General features: G+C 36.3%; 2 non-coding genes across 2 annotated transcripts; both read right to left on the bottom strand.

Moving 5' to 3' along the window:
* Window positions 1-1,532: 1,532 nt before the first annotated feature.
* Window positions 1,533-1,605, bottom strand: LOC123941125. Its single transcript, XR_006818210.1, has one exon. It is a non-coding gene; the product is annotated as a small nucleolar RNA U2-30 (small nucleolar RNA).
* Window positions 1,606-1,804: 199 nt separating this feature from the next.
* On the bottom strand, window positions 1,805-1,868 carry LOC123941126. Its single transcript, XR_006818211.1, has one exon. It is a non-coding gene; the product is annotated as a small nucleolar RNA U2-19 (small nucleolar RNA).
* Between the last annotated feature and the right edge of the window lie 23,414 nt (window positions 1,869-25,282).

Here is a 25,282-nt window from a genome sequence, read left to right as displayed (position 1 = left end):
CTCCAGCAGGTGTTGGAAAGTACACTTGGGTTTTTCCTCATTTATCTGTAAAAAATGTCAGGATAAAATCCCAGGCAGTTTCAGAAGGAAAGGAAGTATATGTAACATCAGGAATGTCTGGCACAGAGAATCTATTTTGCCTGATTATCTGAAAGTGTGTGAGGCTGGAAAAGACAGTTAAACTGAGGCAATTCCTTATAAGCAATATGTTCTATCCCTCTGACTACAGTGCCATATATTCTCTATTTAAGCTCTTTTTAATACAAATAAGACAATAGAAAAAAAAAAGAAAAAGAAAAACAAAAACCACAACACCTTAAGGTCAGTATTTCTTTTTATTTTTATAAGATTTAATTTATTTATTTGACAGAGAGAGAGTGAGCACAAGCTGAGGGAGTAGCAGAGGGAGAGGGAGAAGTAGACCCCACCCCCACGCCAGGCAGGGAGCTCAGTGCAGGACTCCATACCAGTCTCCTGAGATCAGGACCTGAGCTGAAGTCAGGTGCTTAACTGGCTGAGCCACCCAGGTGCCCCAAGATCAGTATTTCTTCACAATTAAGTAATAGAGTTAAAATGCCCTCAGCGTATTAGAAAATTCCAGAACCAGCATCCTTATGGAAGTGAGAAAAAGGCAAGTATAAGGCACTGTCTTTGTTAACTATGAGATGTTAGTATATACTTAGCTGGGGGCTTATAATGGTCATGTGGGGGTGGAAGGATGAGAATTACTTTTCCCCCCATATAAGCTTCTCTTTAAAGAGGCTTTAAAGGTTTACTTCCCTTTAAAGGTAATAATGAAAGGTTTCAGAAAGGTGTTTCAGCACAGTTCACTGAGCAGAATGAAAACGTTTGCCCCATGGATATCAAATACACAGGGGAAAAAAAAACACCTCCAATAACTGATGACAACCACTAAAGGTGAAAAAAAATTAAAAACCAGGTGTGATCTTTTATTGCTAGCACAACTATGATGACTTTCTAAAATGAATTTTGTGCCTCAGGAGCCTGGCCTGAACATCTGAATAATCTTATTTCTCAAGGTGTCTGTCATCTCAAGGATCTGTTCATTATTCATTTGATCCATGCTTATGGATGAATCTGTACCCTCTAATGATCAGGAAAAGTGACTTTATGCTAATCCCAAAGAGGGGGTAATTAGGCATTTCAAGTCCCTCTAGTTCCCATCAGTTTAATAACCACTCCTTTTTGTATCTTGAAACTATAAATACATGATATTATATTGTAACTTGTAACATGGTTCTATGTCATCTTTTTCCTTCTTGCTGTAAGAGACATACATATTGAATCTGTTTTTCAGAAAAATTCAAATATTTAAACTTTATTCTGAGTTTCTAGTAATAATACTTTTAATAAGGCATGACTTCTTTATTCTAATGATCATAATTACAAATAATAGTTATAACTAACATTTACGGAGTTATTGCTGAATGCTAGTCTCTAAGTATTTCATAAGCCTAATCTCAGTTTTCTTAGCAACCTAATGGAATATGTACACATATATATTTTTTTCTTGAGCTCAGAACAAGTGTAGAAACCTTCATGTCAGTAGTAAATGTCAGTAGTAAAACCTTTCCATCATTGTTCAGAACTGATTAGTATTTCATATATACACATACCCTCTCCACCCTCACCCCAGGCTCATTCATCAAGTCATCAGTTACACACTGCCTCTTGCGGACACGCGCATGTGCGCATGCACACACACACACACACACACACACACACACACACACACACACACCCCTCCAGACATAAGCCTTTATTGTTCTGAATTACTTTTGCTTCTCAGAACTATTGAAACTGGAAGGTCTTCTGATGCTCAGATTTGGCTATTTTCATCATTAATCCACTTCAGTAAGAGCAGATCTCAGAGGGCACTTATTTTCATTGCACAGATGAGAAGATGATTCCCAGAGAGAGATATATATCCAAGATCACATAGCTTATAAATGGAAAACTTACGAGTCTAGAGCCTCAACATATAAGACAATGCTAGAGAAATTTATATTGTATAACTATCTGAATGTAAAACTCTTATTTTAAAATTATAAAGATACATTGACTTATAACAGATTCCTGTTGGGAAATACTTGTGGACATTGCTCCTCATTCATAGTTCATAGCAATGCCTTTTGTATATCTGATACTCCAGTGAATGTTTGATGAACAAACAAATGAATCGGTAATAAAATAAAGAGGAAAAGCTAATGCCTTCATAATTTAGAATAAATATTTCTTTATTACTTCAAGAATAATCAAAGTATTGAAGTGTGGATATTTGCTGATACTATGTAGTATGATATCAGTGTTTTGCATTGATAATTATACATGGATCATTTGTGTTCCATGTTAATGTTTCTATTGAAAATGTTCAATGTGTTTTGTATCACCTTTTTCTGGATTTACCCCACTTGTGAAGAGACACAGGATCAAAGCCTTTAGCTGGTAGGAGTTCAGAATGAATTGCCCCAAAGATGTGCCACTTCCCCACACAGATTATCTGAGTTCAAAACAATCAAAGCCCTAAAACTTGGGAAGAAACTTTGACTTTTCCCCTAACTGCCTAAAGGAATTTAGATAGAGGCCCTGCTCCAGAAATAGAGCTATCACCATAGATAACTCCATTTTAATACGAACTAGAAGTGGTAGAAAGCAGAAATTTAACATAGAGTCTGTTAAAATTTCTCTGCATTTCTCATTGTTTCTATATGGCCCAGAAAACATTTATCCATTAAGCATTACTCTTTTTCATCTCTTATGAATGCCTTTCCTTCCTTTTGAATTCCCATGCCTCTACCCCCTTATCCTTAGTTCAGGATGGTGTATAGACCTCATTTTACTTTTCTATCTTTAAACCTTTCATATATGGGATTTCTATACATCCAAAATTAAAATTGATTTTTCTCAGCGGCATCTGTGTGGCTCAGTTGGTTAAGCATCTGCTTTCAGCTCAGGTCATCATCCCAGGGTTCTGGGATTGAGCCAATGTGAGGCTCCTGGCTCAGTGGGGAGCCTGCTTCTCCCTCTCCCCTGGCTTGTGCTCTCTCTCTCAAATAAATAAATAAAATCTTTAAAATAAATAAATAAATAAAATTGATTTTCTCCTATTAACCTATTTTATGTCAATTTAATTCTTAGACCAACCAGAAGAATTTTGAAGGATAGAGAAAACTTCCTCCCCAACAAGCTTATTGAGTAGAAACCAAACAAGCATTCATGTGGAAGCAAGATAACTCCTAACAGTGTCAGGCTTCTCTATTTGGTTGCTGTCCAGAACAGCCTCATGAAACTGCTCTTCATACAATTTTTCTTGCTTCAGGAAATCAGATCATGGTCCCAATCTGACAGTGTGGCTTTCACACAAATTTTGAGCTATCCTTGGCAGTGCTCCCATGTTGTACAGATAATTGAGAATTGACTAAAATATATACATTTTCCTTTAGGGTAATTAATAGAAATATGGCTGTAAAGAAAATTAACTTGCTTTCTCCTTGAGATATAAAGAAATTGAATTTATAAAACTTAAATGTATATTGTCAAATTCTTGGGCAAAAAAATAGGAGTACAACACTGATTACATAACGTCATTTGTTCCTCATTGTCTAAAGGCTAAACAACTTAACTTGATATTCAAGTCTTCCAAGTCCTAGCCCCAACATTATTGTCATCCTTAAATCTAACTTCTTACACATATATACTATGCAAGGCCAAACTGGACTATAATAATTTCTTGGACATTCAGTGTTTTCAGTTCTTCATCACTGTAGACATTCTCTGACCACTCTACCAAAAATATCATCCTTTATTATTTTTTATTTCCTTGCTGTCTTTTTTCTTCTTGATCCTACTTACTTTATTTTTTCCATAGCACTGACATCATATTATATATTTGCTTATATCTGCCTTATAGCACCTAGAAAACTGCTCAATCAGTATTTATTGAATGAATAAAAAATTTTCTAAGCCATCAAGTAACTTCAACTTCTCCATATTAAAAAAAACAACAACTTATTTTTCAGGAGCTTTAGGTGGTAAGATGGGTCAGTTTGTATATAGCAGGCTTAGCAGTTCAAGCAAGGTTTTTTGTTTGTTTGTTTGTTTTTAATTTCATTCAGAAATTGTTGTGTCCTTTAGGGGAATCTACCACCAGTTTTAACAAATTGACCACCATCAATTCCAAGAAGTTTTATACAGTTTTTTTGTGCCTACCGAGGAGTTTTGGTCATTTACTGCCATGATTTCAAAGAAAGCCAGCTGTAACTTGAATGTGAACGAAACTCTCTGATCTGATGTTATTTACACTGTGTTTTTATTTTGTCCATTGGTGGTGGCCATGATGACCAAGTAGCATTATGTACCAGTGGGAAGTTGCAGATCTATTGATATAGCAGCCAAGAGACTTTATATCTATTCGGGATGTCAGTGAAGTGTTTCCTTGAAACTGAATTAAGCCACTTAAAGATGAGCATTATTTTTTCTAAACTAAAAAAAAAACTAATCCTACAAATAGCAAAGAGAATAACATAATGGTTACACATATATCTTTCCCTTAGAAGTTCTAATTTTTTTATCATTTTGTTACATTTGCTCTTAAATTTCTATCGATATATGCATTTTAAATATATACCTTTTTTGCTGAGATAGTTGAAATTAAGTTGCAAACATAATGATATTTTGCACTAAATACTTCAACATTATTTCATGAGAACAAGGACTTTTTTTTATATGAACACAATATCACTTTCATGTCTGGAAAATTGCATATTAGCACAATTACAATATCTAATACACAATTTCATTCAAATTTCTCCATTTGTCCCAGCCATGTGTATTTCTTTTAACTGTGGGAATGTGACTTTCATTATTTGTTTATTTGTTTACATCTAATGAAGGATTTAGTTGTCTTGTCTCCTTAGTCTCCTTTAATCTATAGCCATTCCTTTGCCTTTTCTTTTCCTTTCCCTGTTTTTATTTTACTTTGTTTTTTTTCTTTGACAGTCTTGACAGATTTGTCAAATCTAGGCAATTGTTTTGTGAAATATTCTATAGTTGTAACTTGTTTTCTCATGACTAGTTTCAGATTAGTTTTTTTTTTTTTTTTTTTTTTGCATACCCATAGGTGGTATTGTGTATTTTCCATTGCATTTTATTAGAAAATACATAATGCTAATTTGGCCCATTACTAGTGATGCTTACTCTAATCCCTTGGTTAAGATGCTTTCACCATTGTAAAAATAACTATTCCCCTTTATAATCAATACATAATATGTGAGGTGAAACTTTGAAAATGCAGGAATCCTCTCATCCCAAGGTTTTTGGCATCATTTTGTAATTCTTACATAAATCAATTCTTATACTGTTGTTTGCAAATTGATGATTTTCTTATTTTATCATTCCTTCTATATAAAATAACTAGCCTTCTTTTGTTAGAGGGTTTTCCCCCTCTCCTTTCCCCATACATTTGTTTTTAATCTTTTAAATTTTAAGTAGCCTCCATGCCCTGCATGGAGCACAATGTAGGGCTTGAACTCATGACCCCAAGGTCAAGATCTGAACTGAGATCAAAAGTTGGATGCTTAATGAACTGAGCCATCCAGGCATCACTTGACTCTTTTTTCTTTTTTTTAATGCAATGTTATAATTTATTTCCTTAAAAAAAAAATGTCCATTTGTCCCAAATTTGGCCAATTGGATCTTTGAAGCTATTCTCTTTGTTTTTTTTGTTATGTCTCTATTAATCATTGAGTACTTTCTTACTTTCTGATACTATAAGAACATTTAGCTTCACAGTGATTTTCCTTGCCTCAGCCATTTGTCAGAGGAACTCTGGTTCCTTTCTGTGGAGAATGGTGTTTAGAAACCAAGATCTTGGCACCAGATGAACACAGTAATGTGAGGGTGGGCATGAGCAATTTTCACTTCTATTATACGCAGTTCAGTTCCATTCTTCTCTTGTTCCCACTTGTTTAATTTTGGATTTCATACAACACTAGCATTTTCTTCTCTTGTATTTTCTTCAGCTAAGTATTTAACTTCAAATCCTGCTACCTCAAATTCTCCATGATTCCCAAAGATTGGCAGAGGTTGAGATTCTTTCTTTCTTTATCTGACAGTGTGAAAAGTCTAAAATTCCACCATCATTCAAGTCTTTCTCAGTCACCTCTGTTTGTCTTTCATCTGATTTTTTACAGATGTTCTTAAGTTCCCAAAATAAATAGAGATATCCAGTGAAGCACAATATCTGAAAGATAAAGCAAGTGCTTACCTGTTTGCTTTGCCATCTGCTCTATTTGGATTGGATAAGTACATATTCAGTCCCCCCAAACAGCATGCATGTCTCAGATTCCCACAGTGACTGGCTTCAGTTCCATCTGGCTGATTCTTATTATTTCATTACAACTGTTCAGATTTATAAACCTAGTAATTAAAAAAAAAACAAAAAAACTTAGACATGTTAATACTTATGTTGCCCTTAACTACCATGACTCCAAAAAAAGTGTGATAGGTTTTATAAGACATTGTTTCATTGAAGGGACTATTATTATTTTAATGGAACATGTTATACATGCATATTATTTTAAAAGGTCTCTTTCTTTTTAGATTTGTCATGCCTTCATTTACAAATAGAAGATTAACTATACTTTATTTTAATTGTTCCAAATGTGATGATAGTGAAAAGCAAAATAAAAATTCCAGACTCCCCCCCCCCCCACCATCAATGTTTCTATGCAAAGATTAAGAGTGTCTGTGACTAGTTCTAGAGTGATAATTTCAATTGGCTCAGGTCCATTAACTGCAGGGGAAAACACCTGGCAAGGAGGTTGGTCGCAGCCCATTCTTGTTAACCTTTCAGCCTTCACAATAACTATCAGCAGGCACCAAGTAAAGGCTTCTAATGAACTGGCATTGAAGCTACTGACAGCTAATAACTTTTTATGGGTTTCCAGAACTAAGTGAAAGAAAGTGTTTTGATTAATTAAAATCAAAGAATTTTCAAATTCCTTAATCCCAGAATTGGATAATTTTTAGACATGTAAAACAGAATAAAGATCAATGTGCCCTCTCAGGAAACATTTTCCTATAAATAAAATGGATTTTCAAAGTATACTATTTTTGCTACTTTAATCCAGTTTAATTTTCAGCTACTATGGTCTTTTATTTTAGTGAAAGGGAAAATAGCTAAGAAATGCAAAAGTTAAGTTGGTAAAGTACCAACTTTAGAGGTAGTTTTAACTAAATTCTTTTCACCTATAGTATAATTTCTGCTAGTGGATTATGGCAACTCTTTATAATACCCAATAACTGGGGGATATTAGGCCTCAGTCCTGCAGGGAAAACACTAAAGAACAGTATTTAAAAGCTTCACTAACACCCTTTTTTTTTTTTTTTTTAAGATTTTATTTATTTGACAGATTGAGATCACAAGTAGGCAGAGAAGCAGGCAGAGAGAGGAGGAAGCAGGCTCCCCGCCAAGCAGAGAGCCCGATATGGGGCTTGATCCCAGGATCCCGGGATCAGGACCTGAGCCGAAGGCAGAGGCTTTAACCCACTGAGCCACCCAGGCGCCCCAACACCTTTCTTTTTAATCAGAGGATAAGCAAGAAAGTTTATGTATGGGACCCCTGCATTCTGTCTCTGTACTCTTGCTTGAAAAATAGGGAGGCATAGACAGAGCCAAGATCTCAGAACAAGATCTATTTCCTCTTTCTCTGTGAGTAACCAAACAAGTCCCATGATCCAGAGCTCCACCTTGTTCCCAGAATCACATGGAAACAAAAGTCAGCCTAGGGTAGCATGTCTAAGATAAGAGAACCTAGAGCAGCCTCACAGAATTTCTCACATTTAAGCTTTGAGGAAGAACACTTGGTGGCTTCCTGTGCTTTTTGGAAACTGCACGTGAAATAGAAAAAGAGCCAGACCTGGAGAATTGCTAAAGGAGGGAGCATGAGAAAATGCAGAGGCAACCTGCCTTCATCAGCGTCTGAGGATTGGAAGGGAATGTGGTCATCTCAGAGAGTGCAGACAGGAAGAGCTCCTGAGTAAGGACCAATACCATCCCTTGATACCAAGGCATTTACATAAGAATATGTAAATTCTTATGAATTTAGAATAGATTTATGGCAAAACCCCTGGAATAAAGGAAATGGCTTGACTTGATTAAGATTTTATTTTCATCATCTGATCAAATGGAGACCCAAAATAAGAAATTAAGTTAAGGTATTGAAAAACAAGCAAATTTACAGTTCTTGTCCACCTGAGTTTTGTAGATTAAGATTCATACTGATTACATTTAGTATTTACGTTATTTGTGTGTCAGCTCTAATAAATTCTTTAAGAACGTGGGTTCCCAAGTGATACTGGTACATCTTTTTCATCTTTCTGACTTCTAGACATCTTGAAAATAGTAGTAACCTAGTATTTGTTCAGAAGTATTGAATGGCTTAATCCAAAACATCCTAGCAAATTTTCTTGGTTAACCAACTCCTTCACCCTCTATTTTCAAGGCTCGTGTTCAGATACGTTTACTCATTAAGTGAGTCATTAGATACAAACAGCTACAGTTTGACATCACTAATTCAAAGACAGCACACAAGAGAAGCAAACCAGAACATCCTAACAACTTGGGCACATAGATCTCCAGTCTCTACCTGATGTTGCTCTATTTTTGAAGTACTGTCTTCACTTACTTTCCAACATACTTGACTCATCCAACCTTCTTTCTACCTTTTTGTTCATTCCTACTCAATTTCTTTTGCTAGTTTCTCCTCTCAAGCTTATGCAGTCTCCAGGCTATAAATTCTACCTGTGTACTGATGACTCTTACATTTATATATCTGGCTCATGTTTCTTTCCTTAGCTCCAAATGCCCCCTTAATTTTGCATCTATATGTATAATAAGCTCCTAAAACTTAATCTAAAACCGAGCTCCTGGTATATTCCCCCAAGCCAACTCCTCTAGTATTTTGCTGCTGTCTCACTAAGTGACAATTTTCTATTCCTAGCTTCTCAAACCAAAATACTTGGTGACATGCCTGACTACTTCTTTTCTCTTGAACCTCTTTGCCAAGTCCACAGGGAAATCTGTTTGGTTCTACCTTCTAATATATCCAGAATCTGATTGTTCTCATCATATCTACTGCTATCTTGTAAATCCAAGCCATCATCTTCCCTTGCCTGGATTATTATAACAGCTTCCCAGCTGGCCTCTTTTGGGCAATCTTGTACTCCTATAGACTATTTATCAACACAGTGGTCAGAATGATCCTATTAAATTATCTTCAGATTTGGTCACTCCTTTGTACCAAATTTTTCTGTGGCTTTCTAATTTAGAGTAAAACTCAAAAGCTTCACTTTTAACTCCTTCCATGTGATCTGGCTCCACACAACTTCTCAACCTTCAATTCTTCCTCTTAGGATTTCAGCAATTCTGGCTTTCTTGTCCTTTCTCACACATATCAGACAAACTCACACATATAAAACTGCACTTAGTATACTCACAGTTTGGAATAGTCTTCCCTATTACATTGACATGGTTAGCTACCTCACTTCATATTTTTATTCAAAAATCATCTCTTAATAAGACTTTACTGTCCACTTGATCTAATATTTTAATGTTTAACTTCACATTTCATAAGGCTTTCTCTGTTTTAGAATTCCTTCTTAGAAGGAATTTATCATCATTTATTCACATATATTTATTCACATCATTTATTCACATATATTTTACTTATTTGTCTTATTTATTATCTGCCTCCTGCTTGCAGTATTTTATTCACTACATGATATCTGGCCCTACAATAGTGCTTGGCATATAGCAAGTACTCAATAAATATTTGTTGAATAATTATTTAGTAAATAATGAGTATTTATCAAACCATCATCAGAATCTTTCTTAGTTATATTAATTCATGGCCACAGTAAAAAATAAAACAAAACTATTTCACTAACAAAATGCTTCAACATGGGTTCTATTCTATTCATCACAAAACCCACTATTAAAAATGCTTCTGTAACACAAGTTTGCATATGATAAAGTATTACTTTTCTCCTAGTAAATATACTCACTGAGCACAATGCTATCTGGAAAAAGCTCTGTTAGTAATTAACATGAAGGTTATTTTGCCTCATTACAAATTGGTTCTTTATCCTAGAATGGTTTTTGGACCAAATCATAAAATAAGCATTTTGCTTTTGAATGAAGGCTGTGTCTTTGTAGACAATCTTCTGGTTTGTTTTTGTTTTTGTTTTTATTTTTTGTTTTTTACTTATCTTGTTCTCTTTTGCTAAAATTTTTAACATCTTCATTTCTATCCATGGAAACCTACATATTAAGGGCAAAATATATTTAATACTTCCTAAATTAATTTCCTTATTAATAAACTGATTTTTCTCTGCGGGCTGCCCACTATAAGGGAAGCAGAGAAGGATAGCACTCTCTCTGAAAGAAGGAGAATATGATGTTGGAGACAAAATAATGGAATTTTAATCTACCTTCCAATGCTTCTAAGCCCCACACAGAATGGAGAGGAGGCTTGCTGCAGGTGTAAACAGGAAACCTAAAGACAGACAGGGTGTAGACTTGCTCAGCATTTGGTCATTCTTAAAGCTATGTTCCAGGGCTGCTCTGGCCTATATGCAGCAATGTAGCACAGTCAGAAGAATGGTTCAGTTTGGTGGAGAGGATACCATTGACTTGTACATGCTTCTTTTGGTTTCAGAATGTATGGACACTGTCTTTTGTAAAGACTACAAAAGAACTCAGTGTGGTGAGAGCAACCTGGGGTCAAGGATAAGACAGATGTAGCACCAACTCAGAGGTTTGCAGAATCAGGAAGAGGTGGGGAAGCAGTATCAACTTGGAGGGTTAAGAGGTCCAACCAAGCTGAGAAATTTAAGACCACAAAAGTACAGCCAACTAACAAATAGGCAAATTCGTAGTGATCACTGGCTAACACATCCCGAGATTAGTTTGAGGCTAGGTACCTCCCTGTCCCAGTGCCCAAGGTCACTAGTATACAACACACTGGCAGTCAGCACATTGTAGTCCATGGACCACTATCACTTGCTGCCTGTTTTTGTATGTCCTTTAGGCTGAGAATGGCTTTTACATTTTTAAATGGTCGAAAAAAACCCAAAATATTTTATACCAGCCCTTGAATGATATATGAAGATGAAATTTCATATAAAGCATTCATGAATAAAGCTTTATTGGAACACAGCCATATTCATTTACCTTTTGACTATGGTTACTTTCCTCCTGATGGAGTTGAATAGTTGCAATAGTGACTATATGGCCAGTACAGCCTCAGATATACTATCTGGCCATTTACAGATCAGCTTTGCCCACTCTAGCAGTATACCATCTTGGAAGATAGCCTAAGGAGAAAGAATTTGAAGAACTGAGTTACAATGTGAAAGGGATTGAATTAACCCCCAAAAGACCATTGAATTTTGAATTCATTATATTTAATTGAGAAAAAAATTAGGATTAACAAGAAATTCTGGGTGATGCCAATTCTTCCACATCTTTAGTCATGATGTATCTCAGACAAAGGGTGGTGTCTAGGCCCTCAATAGACTCAGTGCAGATTTACTTACACCACGTGCAATGGTACCCTCCAATAAGTATCCGACATATAAATATTTTATTAGAACCCAAGCTTATGAAACCGTTGGACAAAACTGTGAAATCGTTTTTTTTTTAAGATTTTATTTATTTATTTGAAAGAGAGATAGTGAGAGAGAGCATGAGAGGGGAGAAGGTCAGAGGAAGCAGACTCCCCATGGAGCGGGGAGCCTGATGCGGGACTTGATTCTAGGACTCTGGGATCATGACCTGACCCGAAGACAGTCGCTTAACCAACTGAGCCACCCAGGCGCCCTTGTTTTGTTTTCTATTATCTTACTTCACACTCCAAGATCTGTTGGCAGCCCTATTTTCATGCTTAGTGAGGTACCCGCTTCATTCAGGTTGTATTATTGATGTCCTGTGTCATTCCTGGCTCTCCTATCTTACTCTTCACAAGACAATGGAAGCATCTTGTTTGTTTTTAAAAATTCATGTTACTTTGATTTTAAAGGAGAAGAAATGGAAATGGATAAGAATTGATGTTGATTAAAGACACACATGGATCTATAAGCCAAGTGGAAAGGAATATGGAAGTAATCACCAGTCGTTAAACTTAATCTCGAACTTAAACATTACTGTTGATTGGGGGTTATCATTTCTCTTACTAGTTACATTACAACAATACCATTAATAAATGTTCCCTATTTATTATGTATTTTCAGTTTATGTAGAGTCTTTTTATTTTACTTATTCCCTAAAAACAATTCGCAAGTCTGTGTAATTTCAAAATCTATACTTTTAAATTGGGAATAATTAAAACTCCTAATCACTACTTAACTCTACTTTGTACATTTGGAATACATTTTTTTAAGTGACTTAGTTTTCTTTCTCTCTCTCTCTCTTTTCTTAATAATTGTTGAGTTTTCTATACATAGATCCTTAAAGGCTTCAATAGCTGGCTCTTTTTTTCTCTAAACCTCAAGGTTAAATAGCCCAGTTTAGCTATGCCAGCATTCTTCTTAGTAGAGGAGATAGCAACTCAGTGTGCAGAGTTAACCTTGAAGTTATTTGATGTTAAATCAGTTTTACTTAAGGATGTTTTTTCCACCCCTCCCCCAAGGTCCCTTTTATTCTCTCATACAATTTGCTGTCAAACTAAATGATGCATTCAAATAAAATGACCAAAGATAATGACTGTGACAAGGGAGAAACCAGAACAATTGCTGTTGTAATGTCATTCTGATCTGAATGACCCTCTTATGTTGGAGTCATGATACAAGGGATATCAAGTCATGGTAACTTGACACTTTTTCCCAGCCAAATTCTGGAAGTTTCTGGTGGGCTTGCATTTAAAGAAAAGTTGCCCAAGGGATAAAGTATTTGTTATTAAGACAGGCTCAGGAATGACCACAATACTAATCATAAGTAGAATGTAAGAACAATGTACTCAAGTTGATCATCAGATTGAATGACATTCAGATCTGTTTCTTACTGGAACTTATATAGCATGGTAAAATAATGAGGAAGAACTGTTTTGGTTACAAAATTGGCTAAGCTAAACTGTGAAATAGAAAGATAATTGACAAGATGTTTTTCAAAGACAATTGTGTCTATGAACTCAGAAATTGGATTTTTGTGGTGGAACAAAGCAATTGCAGAGCTTTCAGACTACATGATAGTCTAACTGAATAGTATCTTTTCTTCTCTTCTCTTCTGCCCTTCCTCCCTTCCTTATTTCTCCCTCCCTCCCTTCCTTCTTTTTTCCCCACCCCCTTTACTAAGTTGAGACTCTTTTAGAGGCTATTATTATTTGGCTAATTTAGATAAAGGAAGAGCTTATAATTACACTTCTACCTTTCAGTTTTCAGTCATGAATTTAACAGCTATGTATACTTCATTTCAATTAATTAATCTCCAAAAGAAATGGTCTACGCTTTACAGCTCCATTCTGTAACTTTTTTCATTAATCAGATTTTTTCGCTTTATTCTTTTTAATGTTTTATGTATCTATTTGACAGAAAGAGAGAGAGAGCTCATGTGGGCACAAGCAGGGGAAGCAGCAAGTAGAGGAGAGGGAGAAGCAGCCTGCCCACAGACCAGGGAGCCCAATGCAGAGCTGGATCTCAGGACCCTGGGATCATGACCTGAACTGAAGGCAGATGCTTAACCAACTGTGCCACCCAGAAGCCTGATTTTTTTGCTTTATAAGCCATTAGAAAAACACCAGAAAGTCTGGTTTCTTAAAAATTTGTTCAATGATACTGTATACATTTTCTTAATTTATTTCTAAGCAGAAATTTCATAATATTTCTCCTATTTTTTCTCTTATTTAATATGCAACCTGATCTTAATGCATGAATATGGAGGAGAATAGAGTTTGATTTTGTGATTCTTATATGACCTTGGATTTTTTCCCCCTTAATAACAAGAATAATATCTTTATTCTATAATCAGAAGCCAAATTTAATGTACACTATCTATTAAAACTCATTGAATACCAATTTGTATGTCCTTATGTCAATTATATGTCCTTTTCTTGGTAATGGAATAGGTAATTTTCTTTTATTTATCTGAAATATTAATCCTATGTTCTATAAGGAAGGAAAAAAATAGTTTTCCCTCTACCCTTCTAAGTTCTCAGTTGGGACCCCTATAACAAAAGACAAATTGACAAGAGGAAAAAGAAAAAAGAAAAAAAACAGAAACAAGTGAATTAGCGTTGCAGGATTTCTTTTCCTTTGGTGCCCTGGTTCTTGGTCATGCCACTTTCAAGAATGAAGGGGTAAACCAGAGCAAGAGTGATGGGCAGCAAAGCAACATTTATTAAGCAATATTACAGAGGTCCCAAAGAGGGAGGGGACCCGAGAAGGTTGTCACTGTAGTTTCTAAATCTAGGGTTTTTTTATGGGGTCTTTGGCATGGGTTGTTTTTATCTGATTAACCCTCCATGGGTCTGTCACCTGATCAGGTTTTTGTCCATGCTCTTCTACCTATCAGGTAGTTGCTCAAGGGGTGTAAAATCCTTTTACGAGTAGTTTCCTCTTAGGGTGTGGCCCCTTGTCCCTGCCTGCCTTTCTTTGGTGTATTCTTCACTATTAGTATATAGTATATATGCCTCACGTGTACTTAGGAGATAGCCAGGGAAAAATGACAAATGCTTAGATGTGGCTTCAAATTTAGGCTTAAATACCATCTTCAGCTAAAGACAAAGAGAGAAGGGTATGAGGAAAGCCAGTTATAGGGAGGTAACCAGGAAAAGTATGGTAAACACTTATTGTAAGATTTGTTATTCATATTTAAGTTGATTCCTTCTCCATCAATAGGAGTTTCTAGTGAGTCATCCTTTTCTTTTTGGTACATCCTTACACAGTGGGGACCTTCCTTATAAATGTAAATTTCCCTTACACAATGGTAACTTCTATTGTATTTTCAGAGATTCTTTTGTGTCTGCTGTTTTTCAAAATAATTAGTTCAAAATAATCCTTGTGTCAAAGAGGCATATTTTGGGGTGATATTTTCACACACTTCACTCCCTTTTAGTTTTGATATTTATAACTTATTTTTGCAATTAAAGGGAAAATAATTTTGAAGTATTTTCAAAAGAAGTTAAAATGCAGTTTACAAGGAAAAATTTCTATGTAGGATATTTGAAAAAGTGGATTTAAATATTTAATAGTAACTAGTAAATTATAATTAAATATAAAAACAAAGCAAAACAAAACCAAAAACAAACAAACAAGAAAACATCTAACTCTTCCTCTATTTTGTGCCTTCTTACATTGCTTTTGAGGATATTTCCAGTCTTAAAGTACTAAAGTAAAATTCAGCATAACTCTTCCTCCTAACTTTGGTACCGCTGATTGTCTCTACTTTCTGAAATGTCCTTACTTCTTCCTTACAGCATAGTATTCTTGATTTTCTTCCTTTCACTAAGTTCTTTCATGTCATTTTCCCCTTCAGTGAGTATTTTTGTTCATCTGCATGTATAATAAGCAATAATAGGATTCCTACCAAAAATGCAGCTTTTTTGACCCTAGTTCTGGATTTCTAAAGAGAAATCTCCTAGTGGGGGAACCTGAGAATCTGCCTTACAGTTTCTGAGTGTGCTTTATGCACAGTAAAGTTTGAGATCTGCTGCCTTAAATGATGGGCTATTTCAGAGTTTTCCCACAATTTGCCTCAGTCACACCAGAATTCACCCTATCTAAAAACCCATATAACTTCTTCTGGCCTCCGTGTTGTGTGCATTCTAATCTCACTCCCAAGGCTCAGACTGTCTCTCATTAGAGACCTCACAAAAGTGTCAAATTCCCCTTGAACTTGGTCATCCTTCTGTTTTTCATTCTTTAATGGTTGACATCACTTATATCTGGACAGCTGCCAGAACCAGAAACTGGGAGGTAACTCTAATTTCTGTCCTTTCTCCAAGATTCATTCACTAATAGTCTCCTATTTATTTTACCTTCTGATTCTTCGTACATTTTATGCAGTTATCTCTAGTACCATTTTCACTACCTTTATTGGCCCTTGTTACCTCTCATCAAAACTATTAGAACAGTAATTTTGGGGGTACCTGGGTGGCTCAGTCAGTTAAAGTTCTGCCTTCACCTCAGGTCATGATCCCAGGGTCCTGGGATCCAGCCCTGCCCTGGGCTGTCTGTTCAGGGAGCAGCCTGCTTCTTCCTCTTCTGCTTCTCCCCTTGCTTGTGTTCTCTTTCCCCTGCATCTCTCTCTCTGTCAATAAATAAATAAATAAATAAAATCTTAAAAGCCAAACAGTAATCTTTTATGTTTTCCCTAGTTCCTAATAAAGTCCCATGCATTTCCCTTCTATGATTTATTCTAATCCTGTCACTTCTCTGATTAAAAGCTTTCAAAAGCCCCCATTTGTTTTTAGGGTAAAATTTCACCTCCTTAGAATAGCTTACAATGTCCTTCATGATCTGATCATTGTTTTCTCTCTCCAGTTTATTTCTTATCATTCCCATCCTCATGTTTTATAATTTGGTTGTACTAAATTTCTTACATATTCTTCAAGATTGCATGCTGTTTCTTGTCTCTCGGCATTTATAGAGTGTTCTTTCTTCCTGGAGACCTATTCCTCACCCTGTTTACCTGATAGTTTCTAATATAGGAAAGATGTTAGGGTTTGAAGCCAATGGCCAAGAAAGAATTCTTGAGACATCTGTGGGTCCCCCAATAATGGGTCCATGGTCAAAGGAGCGAGACTGATACAAAAGCGAAGGTCAAGCAAAGCTTTGTTTCGCGCCAAGCATCAAGAATCAAACTGACTGGCCAAGGACGTCTCTTGCAAAAAGGCGACCCCTCTCTTCTTTACAGACTAGCTTTTAAGGGCAAAGGCCATGTGGTTGGGCCTGGCCACACACAGGTGACCAATGAGATTGTAACACAGAGAAAGCTGCACAGTCCCGCTGGGTCACACATAAGTGACCAACTGAATTACAATTTACCCTATTGTAGATACTTGAACTAGCCTATCACCTTGGTCAGAATTGGTGCCCAAAGGGCACCCAAAGAGTGGGGCCCATACTCCTTGGTAGCTAGGGAGACAGTATGCGTGCCCCACCGATTGGACCTGGCCTGACCCACCCTTGTATTTGGGCTTTGTTACCTGGGACTGGTTTCCGGGACTTGTTTTTAAGTAAGTTCCCTGAAGGAGGGGCAGGGTCAAGATGGAGCTGCTCTGGCTAAATAGGCCCCTACACATCTTTGGTGCAAAAAGGTGGTTTTATTAAAGCACGGGGACAGGATCCGTAGGCAGAATAGCTGTACTGGGGACATGAGGAGTCACCGATTATATACTTTCAAATTGGGACGAGGCTAGGGATAGTGTAAGTCTCTAAGGAATTTTGGAAGCAACGTTTCCAGGACCTGGAGGGGGCTAGCAATTGTTGGGTAAATGTCATTTATTAATCTGATAAAACCTTGGTCATGAGATCCTTCAGATGTATATAGGTGGGTCATACAGTTGGGGGGTGATTGCCAACATGTATCTTGGGGAGTAGAGATGAAGGAAGTCTACAAAGGAATTTTTATATGTTTAAGTAGACTTACAGGATCCTGAGGTTTGGCTAAGATTACCTTTTGCCTTTAGCAAAGTATTAACATTGAGGCAGCTGAGTCCTACAGGAATGTCGCTGCCTGTTTTAAGGACTTTCGAATGGGCTGTGAGTAGTAAGGCAATTTTCTTTTGCCTTTGTTTCCCACATTAGTTTCTACTCAACATTTAGGTCTCACTTCTTCTGGAATGCCTTTCTCCCCACCTTTTGTCTTTGGGCACAGCATCACAATAGTGACCAAAACAAGAAGGAGGCAGGAGTGGTACCAGCCCACACTATTCCATCATTTTATTTCACTCATACCATTTTACAAAATTGAGTCAAATTGTCACCTGTAGCTGCAAAGGAGGCTAGATATGAAAGTATCTTCCAAAGGGAATGAGATGCTAAATTGGTTCAGACATGATTCATCACTCAGATTAGATCATATAGCTGTTAGGAACAAAGTTAGGATTCTGTTATCAAAGAACCAAGGGGAAATGCCTAAAATGAGGAAATCAGTTGTGTTTATCAAGCATTCCCTTGAAGATTGACACACCAAGCAACTGCTCAACTGGCCTCCTCCTTAATCCAGCTCTAGTTATCTCTACCCTCTCCTCAGAACCTCAGTTTCCACCGTACGAAGCAAACACCTGCAGGGCTTTCCCAGTCAAGGTTAATGTCTAGGCATCTTGTGTTTGTTGCCGCTTAAGGGAGCCCCTTGCTACTTTGCATGCTTCTGGTTTCCAGAGCTGAGGAAACACTGCTTAAAAGGATTAATTTAGCTGGCGCTCCAGAGATTTTGGAAGGTAAACAACTGTTTCTTTTTTGTCAATATGGCAATTAAGAATGAAGAGATTAAAGAAAGAAAAGTAAATGCAGCTTTTATTTCTACAGTAGACTGATAGGCTAGTGAGTCACTGAATAGGTAATGAGCACCAAAACAGTTTGGGTTTAATAAATTCAGTTCAGGGTTAAAGGTCTCTCTTCCTTCAACTCCTTTTATCCCAGAGCACCCAAACACAGCATAGATTGAAGCTTGACAATTTGGAATTGGGAATTCGTGTTCACTTGATTGTGCTTAAAAACGTTTTTATGCCACGGACACATATCTGCATGGAAATTTGGTTTCAAGTGAAAACAAATTTTTCCACAGCCAGAAGTGTTATTTTTTATTTTATTTTAGATGAGAAAAAATAAAAATATATAGTCATCTTATTAGAGTACATGATCCAATAGGAGTGTTACTAGTTGATATGAAATCATAGTCTCACAAAGTGTAAACTAGTTTCAGCTCTATTATCAATTGCACTATCAGGGAGCTTGGCCAACTGCTTAATCTTTCTGAGATTGTTTCTTATATTTTAGAGAGTGGCCTTCTTCACCATTGGTTTTTCAGGGCTGTTATACTTCAACATAGTCCATTATTCTAAAGTTGGTGCCTGACACATGATAGACACTGAATAAATACTCATTAAAGAGAATATGGAATTAAAAAGCAAATGAAATCTGTATATAAAAAAATTGTGAATGACTATACAAATATAAGCATATTTATTTTTTTTCCATTATATGAGTAGATCTTGTTTCAAATTTTATTGTCAGAAATGAATGGGTAAATTAAAACCGCATTATAGAAACATTAAATTTGCAATATTTTTAAGATTCCATTTGGCAATCTATTGAGATTGACCTTATCTATAAACCTTCGAAGTTATTTATAAGAGTGAATTCTATTTATATATAATTGGAATCACTTAAAAAGCTACTTTATAATCTTAGATTTTTTTTTTTATTCCACTGGGTAAAAGAATAAATGGAGTATCTTTTGATGTGCAGTGAGGTTCATTGTCAGTCACCATCAACTAAATTAACCAGAAGCCAAGTTTGCTAAAGTGTAGCCACTGAGAGGGGAACAGACATATTGGAATATAATTTCAGGAAAAGACCATAAGGAGGTTTTCCTTAACTGTTTGAATTCTGGATAGACTTGAGATAAGGTAGCTTAGAGACTTCTTGGGGAGTACTGCTGAGAGCAAAGCACCATTACACTTGCTGTCTCTCCAGGTGAGAGTTCTGGAACACCGCCCTACAAATATTTAATCAAATGTTCGTGCCCAGTTACTTTACATGGTAAAAACTGTAGGAAAAGCAGAGGGAGCAGTAAACCCAAAGAGGAAAAAGGGACATTTTCCATGAGAAATCATGTTTCAGAAATCCCTCTAAAAGATCAGAAGAAGAGAGAAAACCTGGTTTAATTAATTAGACAAGGAGGTCATTAGGCTGAGGTGGCTTTAATGCCTCAGTTGCTTACATAAGCAAACTAGACTCTAAGCCTGTAATACCTCAAGGTTAGAAATCAAAACTTAAGGATAACCAATGACAACTAAGGCAAACCAAATAAGGCAACTGGTTAAGCTGTAGTCAATCAATACTATTTTTTTTCTTTGCTTCTGTTGCTTCTCTATACAAGTCTCTCTTTTTGCTCCTGTCAGAGGAGCACTCCTAACTATTGCTGGTTTGGCACTGCCCAATTCCAATAAATTTTTGCTCAAATACACTGTTAAATTGTATTATACTTCAGTTTATGTTTTAATGATTTCATTTTACTTTATTTTTCTTTTAATGATTTTAAATGCATGTGTTATTTTAGTGATTATTGTTGCTTCTCTTATCTGCTCTTTCAGAGTAGCAATAGCCAAATTTAATTAATGATAGGTTTAAATACACTATAATAAGGGCTCAAAATTATTATGAAAAGGTCTGATACTAACCAAATGGTGAGCCGATGCCCACAAGATAGAGTCAACATTACAGCAACTGTAAACAAGGGTATTGTCACTACCCAGAGACAATTCTTTGTTTAGAGAAATGAAAATCAATAATACTTTGAAATACTACCCACTTGATTTTCCTTCTTGGCCATTGTCTTTTAACTCTGTAATCTTCATAATTAAATGAGTATGAGGGCCATTACTCTAGGGAAAAATGGAATAAAAAAGAATTCTGAGTCAAATTTTTGACTCTATAGTTACAAAGTAGGCTTTTGAAATCTCATGTTAGATATTAGCATGAAAGCTGAAGAATGTTTGTAAAGCAAATGATAGGCAGTATTCAGACAAAGAGGTTTGTAATGAAATAGTGGAAGTTGCATTTTAATGTCTATCAAGGAAACTGGGACACTTAAACATGGAACTGTTGCCCAAAACCCACGAGCTGAGGAGAATGAACAGTGGACCATTTTCTCTATCAGAAAGAAGATAAAAGTACAACTAGTTGAACTGAAAGAGATAATTGAACTTGATGTGACTGGGGTTTAAATACAATGGGATGCTGGGCAGATGATAGTAATTCTCCTAGATGTGCAAGTACTAGCTTTGGTTTTTGTTTTTATTATGTGACTAAAAAAATATCACTCATATCCCACAACCCAATAATATATATTCAAAGCTTATTCTGTTAATTTTTATCTGTACGTATTTATGCATAACTATGTCTGAATCTATATCTGTACTTGTACCTATCCCTGCAACTCTGCATCTATATCTACATCTGTAGCTTGAGTTGTACTCATATCTGTTTCTAATAGTAGCATGTCCTGGGAAATCCTGGGAACATGATGACAACTGGAAAGGAAACTCAACTCATTGTCAATGTTTATAACAAAACTGGGTCACGAGCTATTCCTTTGAACCTCAAAATGTAAGCAGCGGAAACAAATCAACGGCCACAAAACATGTATGACAACAACATCATCGTTGGAAGAAGCTATGTGGTAGCAATGGAGTGATTGAAGGACCTGAGCATAGGAACCCACAATAGAGCCCACAAGTACTCACTGGGAAGTTTACGGAGCTGGAGCTGGCAAGCCCTCATAACTCTTGAAACTGATTAACCAGAATTTCCTTCCAGGAGAGGATCCCTTATTAGGGAGAAACTGCCAAAAATAAAATCAGTATTGATCAGGATAAGGACAATAACAACAGAGAGAAAAGGATGTCTGCATAAAAGAGGGAAATGGAAAGAGAACTAGAAAATCTCAGAAAGTGAGCCACCATATATATATATATATATATATTTAAATATTTTATTTATTTATTTGACAGAGAGAGAGGTCACAAGTAGGCAGAGAGGCAGGCAGAGAGAGAGGGAGAAACAGACTCCCCACTGAGCAGAGAGCCTGATGCGGGGGCTCAATCCCAGGACCCTGAGATCACGACCTGAGCCGAAGGCAGAGGCTTAAACCACTGAGCCACCCAGGCGCCCCATCCACCATATATTTTTTAACACTGCAAATGCTGGAAGAAGGAGCTCTCTTGGTTCAAATACCATTTGAACCAAGGTCCCTTCTGAAAGTTCAGGAAAATAATGTCACAAAAATGAACAACAAAAAAGCTTGGCTTAATCTCATTAAAAATGTAAAATACAAAGAGAATAAGAATGAAAGCATGCCAGAATGATATGCCTATAAAACAGATCAAAGTTATAACACGCTATTTCAAATAAGTTTAAAGGCATAAGGGTGTGTGTGTGTGTGTATTATATATATATACTCTCCACTGAAAAGGACTGGGAACATTGACAACATTGCCAGAATCAGTGCATATTTCTGATAATCAAACTGTGTTGAAATACCTTATAACTTTCAAGAGAAATGGAGAAATGTAAAAGATGAGTTTGTTAAATCTGTTGTACTAGGTAGCAAGGGAGATATCAGAGACTTTTTATGATTTTGTCAAAAGGAATTAAGCATTAACTTAAAGAGTTTCCCATTGGCTAATACAGCTGACCCTTGAACAGCACAGGTTTAAATGGCCCACTCATGCCTGGATTTTTTTACAGTACAACACTATAAATGCATTTTTCTCTTCCTTATGATTTTCTTAATAAGATGGTTTTCAAAAGAAAAACTAGAGCTTATTTTATTGTAAGACTATAGCATATAACATATAACATGCAAAATATATATTAGTCAACTATGTTATTGGTGAGGCTTCTCATCAACAAGAGTAAGCTATTAGTAGTTAAGTTTTGGAGGAGTCAAATTTATATGCAGATTTTTGACTGTGCAGGGGGTCAGCAACCCAGCACACATGTTTTACAAGGGTCAACTCTATAGGACAATTTGAACTCCACTAAGCCTAAGAAATACAATGTATTGAAATCAATATGTTTAAATCCATAGGTTTGTTAGTGGTGTGAGAGAGTTTACTTTGTGTGAATGGACTCCCTGGATTCTGCACGAGAATATTTACCTGGGGAATCTGTGCTCCAATAAATGCAGCCAGAAGGAAATGAGCAACCACAGAGCAGTTGATTAAAGTTAAAGTACAATGTCAAAGTGGGAGAGTGGGCGGGGTCCATGAGATGGAACTAGCCGGTAGGCTGTAGGTTGTTCTGGGAATGGATATGACTGGATCACTCTGGGTGGAGAGGATCTGGACTATAATGGGGATGGTATCTATTGGAGTCAGCTTCTAATCATTTGGGGAACTCCTTCCACAGGTTGAGAGGGGGAGGTTTCACCCTGCAAGGTTTCTACTCAGGGTCATGGTGGCAGCCTTTCTCTATGGGTGTGGCTACGCCTGCAAATGTATTGTGATGAGTGTAGAGTTTATCCTGGGGCAGAGGTGGAAAAGGACAACGCATGCTCTGACCCTGTGACTCTTAATTTATCAGGTGTAAGGTTGTAGAAGGTACAAAGTCAAGATGTTGAGCTCTCCAGCTTACAATATGTAGATTTATTTATTTATTTATTTTATCACAGTCCTTGTTTCTACCTTATGTCTCCATCGTTCCCCTTCAAGGACTTGGAACTCTGCATCTGGGCCTTCCTTCCACAGCTCATAGCTAGCTTCTCTCTAACAGGTTTGGAAGGATATAAAAATTAGTCACTTTTGTAGAGATGTAAGGGATCAATACTTATCTTGAGAAATGGTATATAAGGGAAAAGAATAAGGCATTTATGTCACTTTCTTATATGAACTGTACCACTGGCTGACCAAATGGTAGAAAATTCACTAAGGCCAATCAGCTATTTCAATTTTTTTCTATAAATGAAGCAAATACTGTATTTAACAATAGCTATGAGGTTAACCAGCAATGGATTCATTTATTATTTATTCTGATGAACTAGCATAATTAGTCATTTTTATCTGCTTCTGCTATTAAGAATTAAAAAGCTAAGGAATGAGCCAGCTTTGGTTTAATGTTTTTTTTTCTGTATATTACTGAATATATTTGAGAATAGATAGTAAATTTCTCCCTTGAAACCATCTTTGACATATGTTCAAAGTGAGTTTTATAATCTGCTGTAGGATGAGAGATTTCTAAAATGCAGGCCCTGATACTGAGGTCTTCTATGGCTTGTGATAGTGCTGGGATTAGACAAACATCCATTTTTCTGGCAGAGATTCACATGACTTCTAAGTACCTGAGTAGTGAACTAGCCCAGGCTCTTTGGAATGAGAGAATCTCCTTAAAGGACCTGAGTATGAGCATCTATTTTCAAAAATAATTAAGTATTAATTTTTAACTTAAAAATTAAGTTATTAATTAAAATTAAGCAGAGCTCTGATAAACTTGTGTTAATATTTGCAGGATATTCCCCAGTAGAAGATTTCAGTTTGCCTAGCATTTTTCTTAAAATAACACTATTTTGAGAACAATGTTGCTACTTCAGTCCATCATTCTCTGGGGCAAAAGAGCAAGACTGAATGTCCATGGTTGTATTTCTTTCCCCTTATCATGTATCTGGAATCTCTCTCCAATAGTGGTTTTTTTTTTTTTTTAATTCTATTTATTTATTTGACAGAGAGAGGGAACACAATAGGGGGAGTGGGAGAAGGAGAAATAGGCTTCCCACTGAGCAGGGAGGCCGATGTGGGCCTTGATCCCAGGACCTTGGGATCATGAACTGAGCCAAAGGCAGACACTTAATGACTGAGCAACCCAGGCATGCAAGCCAATAAAGTGTTTTGAGCTTACTTCACCCTTTTTGTATTTATGTGAGACCTATAGTTCAGCATATTGCTCTTCATCTTCTGCCTTCATTCCCTTAATTAGTTAAAAGATATTTCAGGAATATATTAATATACATCAAGTCAATAGGATGCCTTAGAGATTTCTTTAGCCCCTCCAATATGTAATAGAAAAAATAAGTGAAACCAGAGAATTTATGACCTTCCAATGTTCACAAAGCAAGTTCACAGCTGATATTTTTTTTTAACTCTATGTGGGTTACTTTACATTGTTATGCATGTAACAACAATGAATAAAACCCTTCCTGGTTTGTTAATGGCTTCAAAGAGACTGAGTCACCAATATTGATCTTTTCTAAAGTTATATACAGAAAATACATATTACTATTTGTATAACTGATATTTTTGTTTCAGATACAATACCAAATAAATTGAAACATGTTAATATTGTTGCACTGATATTTGTACCACAATACATTAATGTTTACTTTGCATTACCAATACTTCATGGCAATACTGGGAAAAACAGATGATACCATGTTGTAAGAGAGCTTTAAGAACAATTGGAACAAATGTTTGATTATCAAAGTTCATTTTAGTTGTAATCAAGTAGCATCCTCTTCCCTGACCCTTTGGCAGCTTTGCCATGCTGA

Source organism: Meles meles, chromosome 4 (genome assembly GCF_922984935.1).
Source record: "Meles meles chromosome 4, mMelMel3.1 paternal haplotype, whole genome shotgun sequence".
NCBI classification, from domain to species: domain Eukaryota; kingdom Metazoa; phylum Chordata; class Mammalia; order Carnivora; family Mustelidae; genus Meles; species Meles meles.
Note: the sequence above shows the minus strand (reverse complement) of the source record. Positions and strands in the feature narration are given on the sequence as shown.